Source organism: Podarcis tiliguerta (assembly GCF_965153285.1).
Source record: "Podarcis tiliguerta genome assembly, chromosome: W".
Lineage (NCBI taxonomy): Eukaryota > Metazoa > Chordata > Lepidosauria > Squamata > Lacertidae > Podarcis > Podarcis tiliguerta.
This window is the reverse complement of record NC_139552.1, coordinates 2,912,505-2,929,236: the sequence shown is the minus strand read 5'-3', so window position 1 is coordinate 2,929,236 and position 16,732 is coordinate 2,912,505.

Genomic DNA, 16,732 nt, shown 5'->3' with positions numbered 1-16,732 from the left:
CAGAATGACTGAATCTGTATCCACCACCCATGTGCCGGTTCATGACTAGGGGCTTCCAGATTTCACAACCCTGCCCTTGTTACCATTTGCCGATCGCCATGGGGCTTTTGGGGGTTGGGTTGGGTTTTTTGAAGACACCTGTGCGTGAATTTGTTTTATGTGTGTAGATCAGTGCACACTGACCAACGCACAGTCTTTGCAGTAGGGCTCTGTTCCAATGGCATGAGTAGTCATGACGAATTGCTAGATCCTATCTGCTGCAGCCTTCATTCGCCTTCACAGCTGTTGTAACATACCGCTTGTTATCATCCACCTGTTCTGCCGTTGAGGACTTCTTGGATCATTCTTTGTCTAGCTCCTCCCCTTTGACCTTACTGCCTTTGGTGACCCTGCTGGGAGTACGAGATTCCCAACGGCTTCGCTCACAAGGGACATCATCATCATTTTTAATTTGTATACTGCCTTTCTATCTTACAATACTCAAGGTGGTTTACAAGCTGAAGAAACAAAAAATGTACATCTTATAACAATCTAATGCAATACAAAAATGTGATAATAAAACATAACTTTAAAATAGGCAGCCCACATCAAAAAGTAACATTCAACAATCAATTAGAATATAAAATAATAATATCAATATATAAAAGTTAAACATAAATCCACTCAACAGTTACAATAATATCTAAACTATAATCAATAAAACAACGGCAAGGCACAGTACATAAAAAATACAATACACACTGAGAAGCAGAGGGTAGAGCAAGGCAGGTGGAAGGAGGTCTTGCCTGATGGAGTCTCTCCCCTCACAGTTCTTTCTCCAGGACCAGCTCCCTTATGAGGACTCCTAGGGCTGGAGGGTGGGGCAAGGCAGATGGAAGGAGGCCTTGTCTGATGGAGTCTCTCCCCTCACCTAGGTCATAGGAATGTGCAAGCCCACTCTGCTCACTCACCAGCAAGTGAGAGAACTGAGATAGATTGCGCTGAGCCCTGGTCTCATTAGACAAAGCGTTCCACCAAAAGGGCTCTGGCTCTGGTTGAGGACAGCTGGATATGTTTTGGGCCAGGGACCACCAGTAGGTTGCTGTTAGATGAGTGTCATGCTCTTTGGGGGGTGTATTGGAAGATAATTCCCTCAGATAAGAAAGGTCACAGCTGTTTAGGGCTTTAAAAGTTAGCACCAAAACCTTGAACCTGATTCGATATTCCACCTGAAGCCAATCCAGCTGATGAGCAACCAACTGAATGTGGGCTTTCCACAAAGTCCCAGTAAGAACTCATGCATCTCCATTTTAGACCATTTGGAGTTTCTGTAGCAATCTCAAGGGTAGCCCTGTGTCAGCAGATTGAGTTGTGAGCGCTCAGGGGAGATAAGCGTCCGGGACTCCAGCCATATTTTACAAATCTTTATTGCTTCTTGACATATTTACAAGCAGTTCAAAAAAGTGATCTGATCATGGTGGGCAGTTGTCCCAACTAACTTCCTTCTGCTTTGGGGGCCAGCATAACCACCGTCTAAGCCCAACCCCCCTCCTTCCTCTGTGATGAGAGGTACTTGCCCTCGGAAGTACCTCCTCCCTCTCAGATTCACTCCCCTCTGACCCCCCTTCATCTTCTCTCTCTTCGGAAGACAAAAAGCTGCGAATCAAAGGGGCTGTCTCCCGATAACTTCTCATTTCCTCCTCCCTCTCTGACTCCAGTTCCCTGACACCCTGCGTATTTGTTTGTTTGTTTAATGCATTTATACCCCGCCCTACCTGGCTCAGGCGTAGAGCAAGTTAAAGTAGTCTAGTCTGCAGGTGACGGCTGCATGGATCACCATGGCTAGGTTGGAAAGGGACAGGTACGGTACTAATTGCCTAACCTGGCATAGATTTAAAAATGCCACTTTGGCTACATTTGTGACCAGTGCCTCCAGAGAGACAGAAGTGTCCAGCATCACACCCAGACTCCTGGTGGCAGGTACAGGTGACTATTGCGCCCCATGAAGAGCTGGGAGCTGGCAAACCAAACCAAAATCATTCCGGCCCAGCCATTGGACCACCATCTTTAATGGAAAGAGATTCAGCCGACGTCCGTTTCCTCCATCCCAGCACACCCACCTAAAAAATGGCCAATATATCCAGGGTAGCATCTGGCCAGGGCCATGAAGCAGTAGATCCATGATTTTTGTGGTCAGATCTGGGGATATGTAAAAGATATTTGAGTAAAGGGCCATGGAGTGGCCAGGAAGCCTTGGATCCGAGTTTTTTGTGGTGCAGGCTGTGCCCCTGGCTATGATGTGCAATTTGACGGTGAGTTAGGGTTGGAGGGACGCGGGTGGCGCTGTGGGTAAAACCTCAGCGCCTAGGGCTTGCCGATTGCATGGTTGGCAGTTCGAATCCCCGCGGCGGGGTGAGCTCCCGTCTTTCAGTCCCAGCTTCTGCCCACCTAGCAGTTCGAAAGCACCCTTAAGTGCAAGTAGATAAATAGGTACCGCTTTACAGCGGGAAGGTAAACGGCGTTTCCATGTGCAGCGCTGGCCCCCGGCCTCCTAAGTGAGATGGGCGCACAACCCTAGAGTTGGACACTACTGACCCGTACGGGCAGGGGTACCTTTACCTTTACCTTTAGGGTTGGCCCAATGCAAAAAGCATGAGGATCCATGAGGATCCGTGCTTTGAAACTACATTTTTGGGCCACAGTATGGCCAGGAAGCCGTGGATCTGAGGGGTTTTTGTGTGTGTGTGTGCAGGCTGTGCCCCTGGCCATGATGTTTGATCTGATGGTGACTTCAGGCTGATCTAGTGCAAAAATCATGAGGATCCATGTTTTTTAACCATGTTTTTGCACCATTGTGGCCCCACGAAACAGTGGATGCATTATTTTTTTTATGCTGCCTACAGACTAAGACTGGTCTACAGTATCATGGCAGTTTTATTTAATTTGAATGAAAAAATCATATGAATTCATGAGGATCCGTTTAAATTCAGCTGGATCCGCCTTTTACCCATTTCCCTGCTTAGGCATTAAAATAAATAAGCAAATCCCAGAACCATGGCATTCAGATTTGGAACCTATGGAGCTTAGTCTTTGAGCATGGGCAGACTGTCATTCTCTCAACACTCAAGCAACCAATCAAAAGCAGCTCCTCACAACATTAGGAGCCACTCTCCAGGTGGAGGATGTGGCTCCCAGGGAAAGGCTTGAGCCTAATATTTCCCCCCTTAGTCCCAGTAGGCATGAACAGAAGAGCCCAACCCCTGTGGGCAGAGGGGACTTTTTCACTATAACTTCATCACCAGCCAAGTCCTTGGGAAGAGGAGAAAGCACCCAAGGATGTTGATGCCCCCCTCCCTGCAAAGCCCCTTCTTGCCCCAAATAGCCTGCCACTTAGCGGCCTGCCCAAGGAAGTAGCCACTTTGCCCAGGAGCAGCCCTGCTTCTATGCTCTGCTGAGCAGCAGAGGCAGCCCTGCCCACCCAGCCAAGGCCTTGAACCTGCTCAAGATTTATTTGCCACAACATTGGCACCAGCTCTGAACATCTGGCATTCAGCTGATAATGGCCTGCGGTGCAGCCGGAAGCAACACTTTCCCTTTTCTGCGCTCTTCTCAGCGGGGCAGCAAGTGAGAAGCCTCCAGGCAGGGTAGGCTTTCTGGCTGGTGTGCAAAAACATCTCAGCTCTGCTCTGGTGGGAACTGGCTGCAGCACTCTGCATATGCTCAGAGGCACCCTGCATCCCAGCCAGCATGGAGATGCAAAGCAAAGCAGTAAAACACACAAAAAAAACTCCAGGCCAGAGTGTTCGTATCTTCAATTCTTGTAAAATGGGGAGCTGCAGCCCCAAAGTTCCCAAATAAAATCCTGCAGGAGAAGCAAGTTCACAAAATCTTGACAAAATCATCAACTGCTGTTGGGGCTGTTAGGATAGTTCCTTTTCACCTTAACGGAACAGGCTGTTGTGTGTCACATGCCTGTTTGCGTCCAGCTTCTGCTGGGAGCTTCCGTTTTGTATATAGCTTTTGTTCCGGCTGTTTTCCTGGACACGGAGGCAAGCAGTCATGTTTTTCCATTGTTCTGAACTACGTTGAATAAAGCTGTAAATATGCTCTTCTCTCTGCATCCTTTCGTTGTGGAGACTCTGCTGAAAGGGTGTCACGGGCCTTGAAATGTCTCTGAGGCTCGTGTCGCTAACTGACTGATGCTGTCCCACGGGAGACCGGTGATTGTCCGGAGGCAACTGGGGGCCTGCCTGATGCCTCTGTCTCCCTGGCAGTATCCCAACAGGGGCCACCAAGCCAGGACACAGGGATTTTTTGGGTGGGTGGGGTGTCTCAGGGGTACAGTAATGGCAGCACAGTCCAAAAGGGTTGCTGAGGGCAGTCAAGTGCTGCTCTACATTTTGTGCAGAAGGAAAATCATGACTGACCCCCCCTCCTGTGTCTGTAGTCTCACGGAGGAAAGAGAGAAGCTGCTTCCCCAGATGGTGTTACTTTTTGAACCTTGAACTGTCACCCAGGAACATGGATGCTACATATTGGTTGCTTAGTGACAAATTCATTTCCTGGGCTGCTGGTGTTGGGGTAGAGGGAAGGTCCCCTGGGGTGTCTTTGTGCCTCCGTCCATTCCTGCCTGGGCCACCACCACCACCCCGCCATCAGAAGGCTGCAGTGCGAAGAAGAAGAAGAAGAAGAAGAAGAAGAAGAAGAAGAAGAAGAAGAAGAAGAAGAAGAGGAGTTTGGATTTGATATCCCGCTTTATCACTACCCGAAGGAGTCTCAAAGCGGCTAACATTCTCCTTTCCCTTCTTCTCCCACAACAAACACTCTGTGAGGTGAGTGAGGCTGAGAGACTTCAAAGAAGTGTGACTGGCCCAAGGTCACCCAGCAGCTGCATGTGGAGGAGCAGAGACACGAACCCCGTTCACCAGATTACAAGTCCACCGCTCTTAATCACTACACCACACTGGCTCTCACACCACACTGGCACCAATGACATCCTGGAGGTGAGGTTTTGACTCCCCGGGGGACTGTATTCCCCCCTCCTCCCCTGACCACTCACCCCATCATTCACAGCTCTCTTATCAGCAGAGCCTCCTCTTGAGACATTTCTTCCTGCAGTTCCACAATTCACACGCACACCATGCAAAGCGCTGCTTCTCTCTCTAGTGCATACCAGATGTTGGTGGGCTCCAGCTGCAGGCTGGCCAGGGCTGGTGGGAGTTGCAGCCTCTAATGCTATGGGTTCCCCATTCCTGATTTGCTCTCTAATCTTCTCCTAGACGCATTCACTTCCAGGCTCCCCAGTGCTCTCCCAGGTCCTGCCCCCACAAAGCTCCCATCCTTGTGCACATTCCATGGCTGCCCTTCCTCAGCAGTGGATTGGAGAGCTGTGTGAGCAACGGCAGGATAGTGGGAGGGAGCAGCTGGTTTAACATCCTTTTTAATAGGCACAAAGACTTTCTATCACCATTTTGCTTGTAACTGCTGGTCATAACACCCTGGAGAATAGCACCGTTTATGCTGCATGTGACTTAACTAGTGCAAGGCTTGCATGAGGAATCTGGCAGAGCAGAGTGGAGGCCTCAGAGGGGTACAGAGCCCTCATTCTCATGTGCCAAGTTCCCTCGGTCCCAAACACTGGGAGGGCATGCGGGATTCTAGGGACACAGGTGGCACTACACTGAAATACATATATCATGGACAGAAATGTTTTTGCCTTGCCCCATAAATGCCCACTCAATGCCTTCAATTGGCAGAACTGGCACTGTTACAGGCATGACATAATATGCATTCCACACTTGTAAGAAATTGGTATTTTAGTGTGGCAGCACCTACACTTTGGAACTCCCTGCCTATTGATATCAGGCAGGCACCTCCAGTCTACTTTTTAAGGCACCTGCTAAAAACATTCCTGTTTGGACAAGAAAGTTAGAAAGTTGCTGCAAGTTCTCATCTATTTGAGTCTATTGTTATTTTTACTTTTCCAAAGTCTCAAATTACTCTTGTTACGGTAATTCTTCTTATTGATCATTGTATTGTTTTACTATTTTTTAAAACTGCTTTGAGGTTTTGTTTTGGGCTTCTTTAAAAAACAACCACAATCAAGCAGTGTATCAATCTTAATAGTATATTAAGTGTATAAATCTGTCAATTGACTCAGGGCATGTCTGTATCTGGACTGCTGGGCTAGCAGGAAAACGATGTGTTGATTCCATGATGTCAAAGAGAAAGGATACTGTGGTAGTTATAGGGTTAACCTTCTGAATGTCCTACATCTGGGGAGGAGCTTCCTAAGCTGCAGTTTCTTTGTCTGTGTGAGACACTTTCACTTTTGACCGGGAAGCGAGAGAGACACACGCAATGTCTCGGAACTCCTCCGGTGGAGTTGTTTGTTTTACCTGCTGATGTAAATAAAGGCTGTTTAGATAGAAGAAACAGCGCGCGGACTTTTCCTTTCTCTCACACGGAAAGCACTCGCTGCTCGCTCTGCTGCTGCCTGGAAGATTTATGCGCAGAGGAAATGTGCCGGACCCAGGCAGTAATCCTACAGATACCCACCCAATGTTTCTTCTATGCAGACTGACAACCCTACATAGGAAGGATAAAACCCAGAGACCCCTTATGCGAAGAAGACAACATTTATTCTCCCTTTCCCCTTTTATGACTTGGACTCTATGACTTATGTACGGTAACTTTACTTATTCTACATGCCTATTTCAGGGTTCTATAAGGACCTCCCCCCCACCCCCAGGTCATCTACTTCAACCCCTTGCCATTCAAGAATCGCAACGAAAGAATCCCTGACAAACTGATATCCAACCTCTGCTTAAAATCCTGCAATGAAGGAAAAATCCCCCACTTTCCCAGGTGGTCCGTTCCACTGCCGAGCGGCTCTTCCTGACAGAAAGTTCTTCCTAGTGATTAGTAATAATCTCTTTTCTTGTCATTTGAAGCTATTGGTTCGGCTCCCGCCCTCTGGAGCAGCAGAAAACAAGCTTGCTCCATCCAATAAGGGAAAGCTCCTCAGATATTTGATTATGGCTACCATATCCCCTCTCAGTCTCCTCTTCAAGTTGAACATACCCAACTCCCACAACAGTTCATCAAAAAAGTTTGTAAGAGCTGTGCAATGGGCTAGTTAAAGATTCAGAAATATTTAATTCTGACATAAACATACTGCAAAAGCTTTTTAAAATTGTTTTGTTTTTTCATCTTTCAATTTTCACCTGTTGTTTTAATTGTTCTCTTACATTAAAAAAATATTTCCCAAAATGCCAACATCACCCCTAACCCCAAAGACTTCTACAAACACATGGAAACCCTCAGAGAGACTTGCTAGAGTGAAACTGTTCGGATCTTCCATGTCACATGATCATAGAATTGTAGAGTTGGAACAGAGGGACCACAAGGATCATCTAGTCCAACCCCCTGCAATGCGGGAATTTTTTGCCCATCATGCGCTTGAACCCACAACCCTGAGATTATGCTCTCATGCTCTGCTGACTAAGCTTCACCATGTCTGAATGCACCTCTATTATTCCTTGTAACTGTGTTCGACCTTCATGGGAGAACCTCCATGTTAGATTTTGTTGTTTGTTCATTAAGATTTGACAATGTAATAAAAATATTTGTTTTTTTAAAGGTGGAAAGATTTATTAACCCAAAACATTCATGTCTTTGACTCTTCCTTAGGGCTTTCATAAATAATGTAAATCCAATCTCTTAACAAAACTCAGTTAACAACATTCATCAAAACTAATGAGGGTAGCCATGTGTCCTACTTTACAGAGGAGAGAGCTCTGTTTTGAAGGACAGCCCTCTAGTCTGAAGGGCCACTGACTCCAAGTCCTAATAAAGAATGATCAGAAGGCACTTTTGCAGAGCTTTTGCAGCTGCTGATCAACAAACTGAGCAGGCAGGCAGGCACACAGGCCACCCCCTTCCATGATATTTATTATACTTCTGTTGAAATTGCAGTCATTATTTCTAAATTTGCATTTATGCTATCAATTGACATAAGCAAATTTTATGCAGACCTCTTTCTCCTTCCTTCCGGTGCCGATAACACCAAGGTTGCAGGTTTGATCCCCCAAAGGGGCAGCTGCATATTCCTACATTGCAGGGGGTTGGACTAGATGATCCTCAGGGACCCTTCCAACCCTATGATTCTCTCTCTCTCTCTTTGGCAATGTGTAAGCCACCACCCTAAAACCAACCTTTCTTCTCTCTCTTTTTTCCCAAATAATCTTTATTAGTTTTACAATTAGATACTCCACATAAACATATTGTATTACATTTTACATTTATACTTGCTCTTCAGAGCTGACTTCCCTCCTTCCTTCTTCTGGTTTTTTATATCACATGCAATTTTATTGCATTATTTTCTTCCCTTTTATATATTGTGATTCATTTTCCATATTTGTCCATAGTGTATCCATAAACAAATAAGTCCTCATGTTTATACAATTCTTGTTGTCCGTCTGTATTCATTTACCACTACTGTTAGTTATATTAGTTTCCTTATACATTTTGCTTCTTCTTATTTTCATTATCCATCACTGTTCTTAATCTTTCCCGTTATGAGGTTTGTTTCCAATTCTACTGGTTTTACTATTTCATCTTATCTTTCCTATATACAACATAATTTTTTCCCATTCTTTTTGAAATGTTTCCTCGCCCTGTTGTCGATTTCCCCCTGTTAGTTTGGCTATTTCTGCATATTCCATTACCTTCTGTCGCCATTCTTCTACTGTTGGTAATTGCTGCTGTTTCCAAACCTGGGCTAGCAGTAGCCTCGTCGCTGTTGTTGCATATAAAAACAGTTTCTGATCATTCTTAACTATATCTTCTCCTACCATTAATAACAAGAATGCCTCTGGCTTTTTCAAAAACGTATATCTAAACATATATCTTCTTTAGCTCTTTGTATATATTTTTGGGAAAACAAACCTTTCTCCTCGGTGGGCTGTGTCTCCTTAATGTTGCTTGAAGTGCTGTCTCATATGTCTACTCAGAAATGCTTATTCCCAAGCAAGTGGGCCCAGGACAGGTAAGCTAGAGCCACAGCTCAACAGGGCACACGATCCACATTCAGAAGGCCACAGGTTTGATCAGCCACATTGATTATTTGTTAAATTTATATCCTGCCTTTCCATGTACCGTATGGTAGGAATGTGTATTTATTAGATCTTATCCTTCCTTCCTCATGTTCAGCAGAGTGCATCTCTTTGCAGCTTAAAAGCCTAGATATCATAGGCCAGTTTTAGCCTTTTACTTTAAGTAATCCAGGATGCTTTAAAGCAGGCTGGATTTTCCTGGTATTTCCTCCTTTTCTCCCACTTAAAACAATAATCACACAAGCAGTCTTGTAAAAGATAAAAATAACATTTACTCAGGATACTTGTTGAAGAGTAACAGATACAGCAGCTTTGTTCAGGCTTAACATGGCAATTCAGTTACAAAGACATACTTAAATCCCGCTTAAGACGGGAGTCTGAGCAATGGAGCTCAGACATGCAGGTTCTTCTTGTTAGAATTCCTGGCTCCGTGATTGCAGTTCTCACCTTTCTGGCTTGGTGATGAGCTGAAGAAGTAAGAGTGAAGAGAGGCCAAAAAGAGCCCAGAGGAAGAGACCAGCCAGGTGTGGAGGTTTCCTATGGCTACACCCTTCCGCTGTCAGGGCTCAGAGAGAGTGGCTCTCTCAGAGGTCTCTCTGGCAAACTTTCAGGAAAACTTAGCAAAACCTAACTATGCAACTTTTAGAAGACATCTGAAGGCAGCTCTGTACAGGGAAGTTTTTAATGCTTTATTATGTTTTGCCAGATGGGCAGGGTATAAATAATAAAATTATTATTTAAATAAGAATGGCTGAAAACATAGAAAACAATAATTAAAAAACACACTGATAAACATTTATATATGTTATATATATATATCTTCATAGAATTGTAGAGTTGGAAGGGACCATGTGGGCCATATATTTGTGTGTGTTAAAAACATACAGATAATACACTTAAAAAAGCACAGCACCAGTCCTTTCCTTAAAAACAGTCAGCCAAAGGTCTGTTGGAATGAAACAGTCTGCCAGCAGAAAGACAGCAAGGAAGGAGCCATCCTGGCTTCTCCAGGGAGGCAATTCCAAAGTTGCCTGGGAGGAGCCAGCACTGCAAAGGCCCTCTCCTGCAACCCCACCAAAGGTCGTGGGGGCCAAGAGAAGGTCCTGAAGACCTCAGAGCCTGGGCAGGTTCTTTTGAGGTCATGTGGTCTTTTAGGCACACCTAAGCCGTGTAGCTTTTGGGTTTAGCTTCTGTTAGTTTTTAGTTGCAACCTCACATACATATGCAAATATAAAAGTTTATTATTTATTTGGTGATTCTGTCGGGCCTTTTAAACTTAACATAGCTTAGGGCCTCAGCATGTCTTAAACTAGCCATCCGAGTCACCCTCACCTGGTGGAACCTTCACAGCGTCCAAACTGGCCCCTACAAATCAACCCGGAATGCCAAGTACCTTTCATACATATTTGTAAAAAGAGCCGTATCAAAAGCAAAAAAACCATAAGAAGGCAGTTTGTGTCTGTGAAAAGGAACCGTGATGGTCCGCTGTGGGCCAGCTGCTGTGGTTTAACCAGTGCAGAAGAAGCCAGACCACAGTGCACAGTTAAACTAGGGAACTCCCTCCCACAGGAGGAGAGGGCTATGGGAGGCTCTTGGCCACAATGGCTGTGCTCTGCATCCACAGTTGGAGGCAGAGGTGCTTCTGAAGCCGCAGGAGGGGAGAGGGCTACTGCGTTCAGGTTGTGATTGAGGGCTTCCCATTGAAGCATGTGGTTGGCCACTGGGCTAAACGGGCTCCTTTGGCCTGATCCTGCAGGCTCTTCTTAGGTTCTCATGGCACCAGCCTCCATCTCAGCAGAGTGCCTGGCTTGGCAGGGCATCTCTCTCCCCGGGGAGACCTTGCTAAGGCCCAGCAGGGCTGAGCAATAAATCAGGCTGAGTTCCTCTCCCTCCCTCATTTTTTTTAATGAGCTTCTTCTCTGGCCATGAAAGCCCCCACAAGCATCCTTTAGCAACTTCCTTTCCCCTCCTTCTTTATTTATGGCAAAGGTCCCAGTTTATCTTCCTTGCTGCCACATTCTGATGCTGGTTTATGAGCCGCATTTCATATCACAATTTCTTTTCTTTTTTTAACATGGTCACGTGGCCATGGAGAAAGCCAAGGAGGCAACTAATCTGTGTCCACCTTGGCCACCATTTGGAGGCGGGAAGTGAATTGGATGAAGGTCCAGTAGCAGCTGGGACTCCTGACACAGGGGTGCCCACGTTGTGAGGGTGAGGGGAACCCCAGTCAATCCTTTCCGGATTGAAACCTAAGCCCAAGGATCTGGCTGTTTCTGCTCCTGGAGACTCGCGTGAGGGCCCTTGGCTTCTCCAGCTCAACAGACAACGCAGAGCAAGAAGGATTTCCCAAGTAAGTGATTTAAAGCAGGCCATGCCAAGGCCATTTGCAACAGCTGCAACTCCTCCACTCCTGAAACGATCCCAGCTGAACTGTCCATCCTGTACTCTCTGTGCATTGGTCGCTTGGAAGATTGAAAGCCCAGTAAGGTACTGAACTGGACCTAGGTTTCTGCATTGGCTTCCTGCACAGATCCTCTTTTTCTTGGTGTTGCCTTCGCAACTCCAGCAAATCTGTGCCTGTCAGACCAGGAGGTGGGAAGTGGGAAGGGGGGCAGGGGTGGGGGAAGAGGCTGAGCTGCCAGCCTGCTTGCTCCCCACACAAGGAGGGCCAGTGCTACTCTCTTCCCCAGTGGGCAGGGTGGACGCTAAGCTACAATTCAGGACAGCTTTTGCAGGATCCATCTCAGCTCCAACCTGGACTTAACATGAGTCCATACGCAGCCCCCCCCCCCCCTTTAGACTGCAAGCTCTGTTCTGGAACTTACGTGTGAAAGAAGGAGGTTTCTTTGTGGATAAACAATAGTGCCTTATATATAACCACAGCCTTCTCATACCTGGATGCCTGGAAGCCACCATGTTTCAGTTTAGGAAGTTAGGGCCTCAAAGGGAGTGGAGAATGGCTCAAAATGCTGTAAATCCAGACACCAAGTGAATCTCCTTGGGTGGGGCTCTTTGGTGCTTGACTTATCTTTAAGTGCTAGTTGTGAATCTTATTATAGCTATAGCGATGCATCACAATTTTATGTGTGATTCTTCTGTAAGCTTAAGACTTTTGCAATAAAAATACAAAGCAAGGAGGGGGAGAGATAATAATAATAATAATAATAATAATAATAATAATAATAATAATAATAGTTGTTGTTTGTACCCTGCCCATCTGACTGGGTTGCCCCAGCCACTCTGGGTGGTTTCCAAGACATAAAAACTTAATAAAACACCAAACATTAAAAACTTCCCAATACAGGGCTGCCTTCAGATGTCTACTAATAGTTGTGTAGTTCTCTATTTCCTTGACATCTGAAGGGAGGATGTTCCACATGGTGGGCACCACCACCGAGAAAGCCCTCTGCCTGATTCCCTGTTGCTCACTTCTCACAGTGAGGGAACCACCAGAAGGCCCTCAGAGCTGGACCTCAGTCAGGGTGGAGACGCTCCTTCAGGTACACTGGGCTGAGGCTGTTTAGGGCAGGGGTCAGCAAACTTTTTCAGCAGGGAGCTGGTCCACTGTCCCTCAGAACTTGTGGGGGGCTGGACTATATTTTGAAGAAAAGAAATGAACAAATTCCTATGCCCCACAAATAACCCGAGATGCATTTTAAATAAAAGCACACATTCTACTCATGTAAAACATGGTGATTCCTGGACTGTCCACGGGCCAGACTTAGAAATTGATTGGGCTGGATCCGACCCCCGGACCTTAGTTTGCCTACCCATGGATTAGGGCTTTAAAGGTCAGCACCAACACTTTGAATTGTGCTCGGAAACGTACTGGGAGCCAATGCAGATCTCTCAGGACTGGTGTTAAATGGTCTCGGCGGCCACTCCCAGTCACCAGTCTAGCTGCCGCATTCAGGATTAGTTGTAGTTTCCAGGTCACCTTCAAAGGTAGCCCTACGTAGAGCTTGTTGTAGTAGTCCAAGCGGGAGATAACCAGAGCATGCACCACTCTGGCGAGACAGTCCACGGGCAGGTAGGGTAGAGCTGGTAGACAGCTGCCCTGGATACAGAATTGACCTGCGCCTCCATGGACAGCTATGAGTCCAAATGACTCCCAGGCTATGCACTTCAGGGGCACAGTTACCCCATTCAGCGGCGGAGCAAGCCGATTCGGTGCCTGGGGCAGCACGCGCGCCCTTTGCCCAGGGACAGGGCCAGCTACCCGTGGGGCGGGGCAAACCAGGGCAAGGCGGGGTAGGACACTCTGTGGGGCCTCCAAGGAGTGTTCCTGTCTCCTCCCACTCAGCTGCCCTACAGCTGAGGGGGAGGTGGCGGGTGGACCGTTTGGGGCAGTGCGGAGCCTGCGCGCGTCCAAGCCACTGTGTCTCTCCCAGGAGAGATGTGTGGCTTGGGTGCGTTGCAGGCCCCACAGCGAGTGCCGCCCTCAGTGGTGACATCCAGCCTCTACTTAGAAACCTCCAAGGAAGGAGAGTCCACAACCTCCCAAGGGAGACCATTCCACACAACCTCCCAAGGGAGACCATTCCACACAACCTCCCAAGGGAGACCATTCCACTGTCAAACAGCTCTTACTGTCAGAAAGTTTTTCTGTTTGTTTAGTCGGAATCTCCTCTCTTGTCACTTGAAGCCATTGGTTTGAGTCCTACTCTCCATAGTAGGAGAAAACAAGCTTGCTCCCTCTTCCATGTGACAGCCCTTGAGATATGTGAAGATGGCTATCATAGCTCTGCTCACTCTCCTCTTTCCCAGGCTACACAGACCCAGCTCCTTCAAGTGTTCCTTATAAGGCTAGGTTTCCAGACCCTTGATCATCCTGGTTGCCCTCCTCTGTACACCTTCCAGCTTATCAACATCCTTCTTAAACTGTGGTGCCCATAATTGGGCACAGTATTCCAGATGTGTGGGATGTGAAACACAAGAGCAGTCAAGTACAACATTCCTAGAGTGAACATGTTTACACATGGGGAGGAATGTTTGTCCAGCCAGCAGGTAAACTTCCTGTTTCCTTCTGGGCTGGGACAGACTTCCTCTGCATGTGACTAGAGGTGGGTGTGGCCTCACCTGTGCAGGTAATGACAAAAGCACAGGGCAGGACAGCCATCTCTCTCTTTTTGACTACATGCATCGAAGAAGCAACATCTGCTTAGCCAAAGATGCTCTCTTGGCCTCTAGCCAAGAGAGAACAAAGGGACTGTTTCCTTATGAGATAGTTTCCAGGTGTATGTTACTTTTCTAAGATAAGTCTGTTTTCTGGGATCTGATTGTGAACAGAATGTGAGTAAACTCTTTTTATTCTTTTATAGAAGACTGTGTCGTGTCTTATCTTTTATGAGTGAATAAGGGGAAAATACCAGAACAGTTACTATAGAGGCTTTAGCGAGCCTGACCAAATACATCCGCTGTGTGTTTAAAAAGGGGAATGTTACTCTGCTAAACTGTGAACTTGTTAACACAAGTTGGAAAGGCTATAACCAAACAATATATCCTCTCCTGCATCCCTGAACATTCCCACAAGATGTGGTCTGACCAAAGCAGAATAGAGTGGGACTATGACTTCCCTTGATCTGGACACATGACTTCTGTTGATGCAGCCTAGAATAGCGTTAGCTTTTTTTTCCTGCTGCTGCATCACACTGTTCACTCATGTTCAGCTTGTGGTTCACCAAGACCCCCTAGATCCTTTTCACATGTATTGCTAGTAAGCCAGGTGTCCCCCTATCTTATATTTGTGAAGCTGGTCCTTCCTGCCTAACTGAAGAACCTGACATTTGTCCATATTGAAATTTGTTTTGTTAGTTTGGGCCCAGTTCTCCCATCTGTTATAAGGTCATTTTGAATTCTGGTTCTGCCTTCTGAAGCATTAGCTACCTTTCCCGTTTTGGTGTCATCTGCAAATTTACTTCCTTCACCTAAGTTGTTTATAAAGACATTGAATGACAACAGGCCCAGGACAGAACCTTGCGACACCCCACTTGTCACTTATCTCCAGGATTACAAGGAACCATTAGTTAGCACTCTTTGTGTTCAGTCAGTTAACCAGCTACAAATCCACCAAACAGTTTCTTCGTTCAACCCACATTTTACCAGCTTCCTTGCAAGAATATCACGGAGAACTTTGTCAAAATCAAGATACACTTTGCCTAGAGTGTAAGGTCCAACAAATTCACCCATTGCCTTGCTGACAATTTCATTTCCCAGAAGGTGGAAGAAGCAACAAGGGGATCACCCATCTTGGACCTGGTCTTCACCAACAGGCCCATCTATTCCAACATCCATTTCTCACAGTGGATAAACAGTTACCTCTGAGAAACCAGCAAGCAGGACTCAAGCACAAGAGCCCTCTCCGCTCCTGTTGTTTCCAGCAACTGGCATTTGGAAGCATAACAAAGACTCTCATCCCTGGAAGAGAGGGGAGTGGTTGTGGGCGGGAGCCCGAGCCCCGCCCCCTAGCAGGGGGCGATAGCCCCCTGCCTTCCCTCTTACCTGGCTTACCTGCCGCTGAGGAGGCGTGTCCTCCAGCATATATGCTGGGCACCAGCCCCCTCCCGGCCTCTCTTCTCGTCGATCTTCGTCCCGTCGCGAGTCACCCACCCTCCACTCCCTTTAGCTTAGGGTTGACGTTTTTTCTTGGCCTTGCTATGGACCTTAGGTTGGTCGCCCTGGTTGACTGGGGGGCCTGGTAGGAATTTTTCCATTTGGCATTAGGCTTTTTGGTTTTTTCACCTACCTCGTAGCAATCGTCACAACTTTTTTTTTTTGTGGTATTGGTGGGTAGGTTAGGCATTGGAATAATGTGTTGTGGTGTGTCGAAGCACTAGGTGTGGCCATCACCTATGCCTTCAATTTTTGGGTATTCCGTTAAAGGGGGTTGGTTTTTGGGTGCAGCAACCTGGACACTGAGGAGGCACTTGGGGTGAGGGTGGGGCACCCATTTTTTTTTTAAATTAATTTTTTATTTTCAATGCAGAATCATAACAAAAATTACAAACATTGAATCCAAAATAATACTATACGAACAAAAAAAAAGGAACATACAAAAAAAAAGCAGAGGAAACAAAACAAAACAAAAACGAAAAGGCACACATCTACAGAAAAAAACCATATCGTCATTATAATCTAGTCATTACATACATATACACATATTGACTTCCTTCCTTTGTTCTAAGACCTCAAAAATTTACTCTTACTGTATTGTTGTGTCTAATTAGATTACTTCCATCTTTGTACTTTTTTTTTACACCATTTTTCTTTTTCTTTAACCCTGTAAAGCATCATTCATTACATACCGATATACTTACTCCAGAACAATTTTTTTTATATACTCTGTAGCACATCCTCATTCTTTTAATAATTTCTGGTCTGATTGTCCCCTTATGAATGCTGTGAGTCTTGCCAGATTTATGTATTCACAAAATTTAATTTGCCATTCTTTCACTGATGGAATTTTTCTCCCTTTCCAGTTTTTTGCTATAAGCATCCTGGCAGCTGTTGTTGCATAAAGGAATACTTTCCTTTGATTGTCGGGAATATTGTTTGTGATTAAACCTAAAAGGAATGCCTCCGGTTTTTTACTGAAAGATATTTTAAACATCTTTTTGAGTTCTTCATAAATTTCA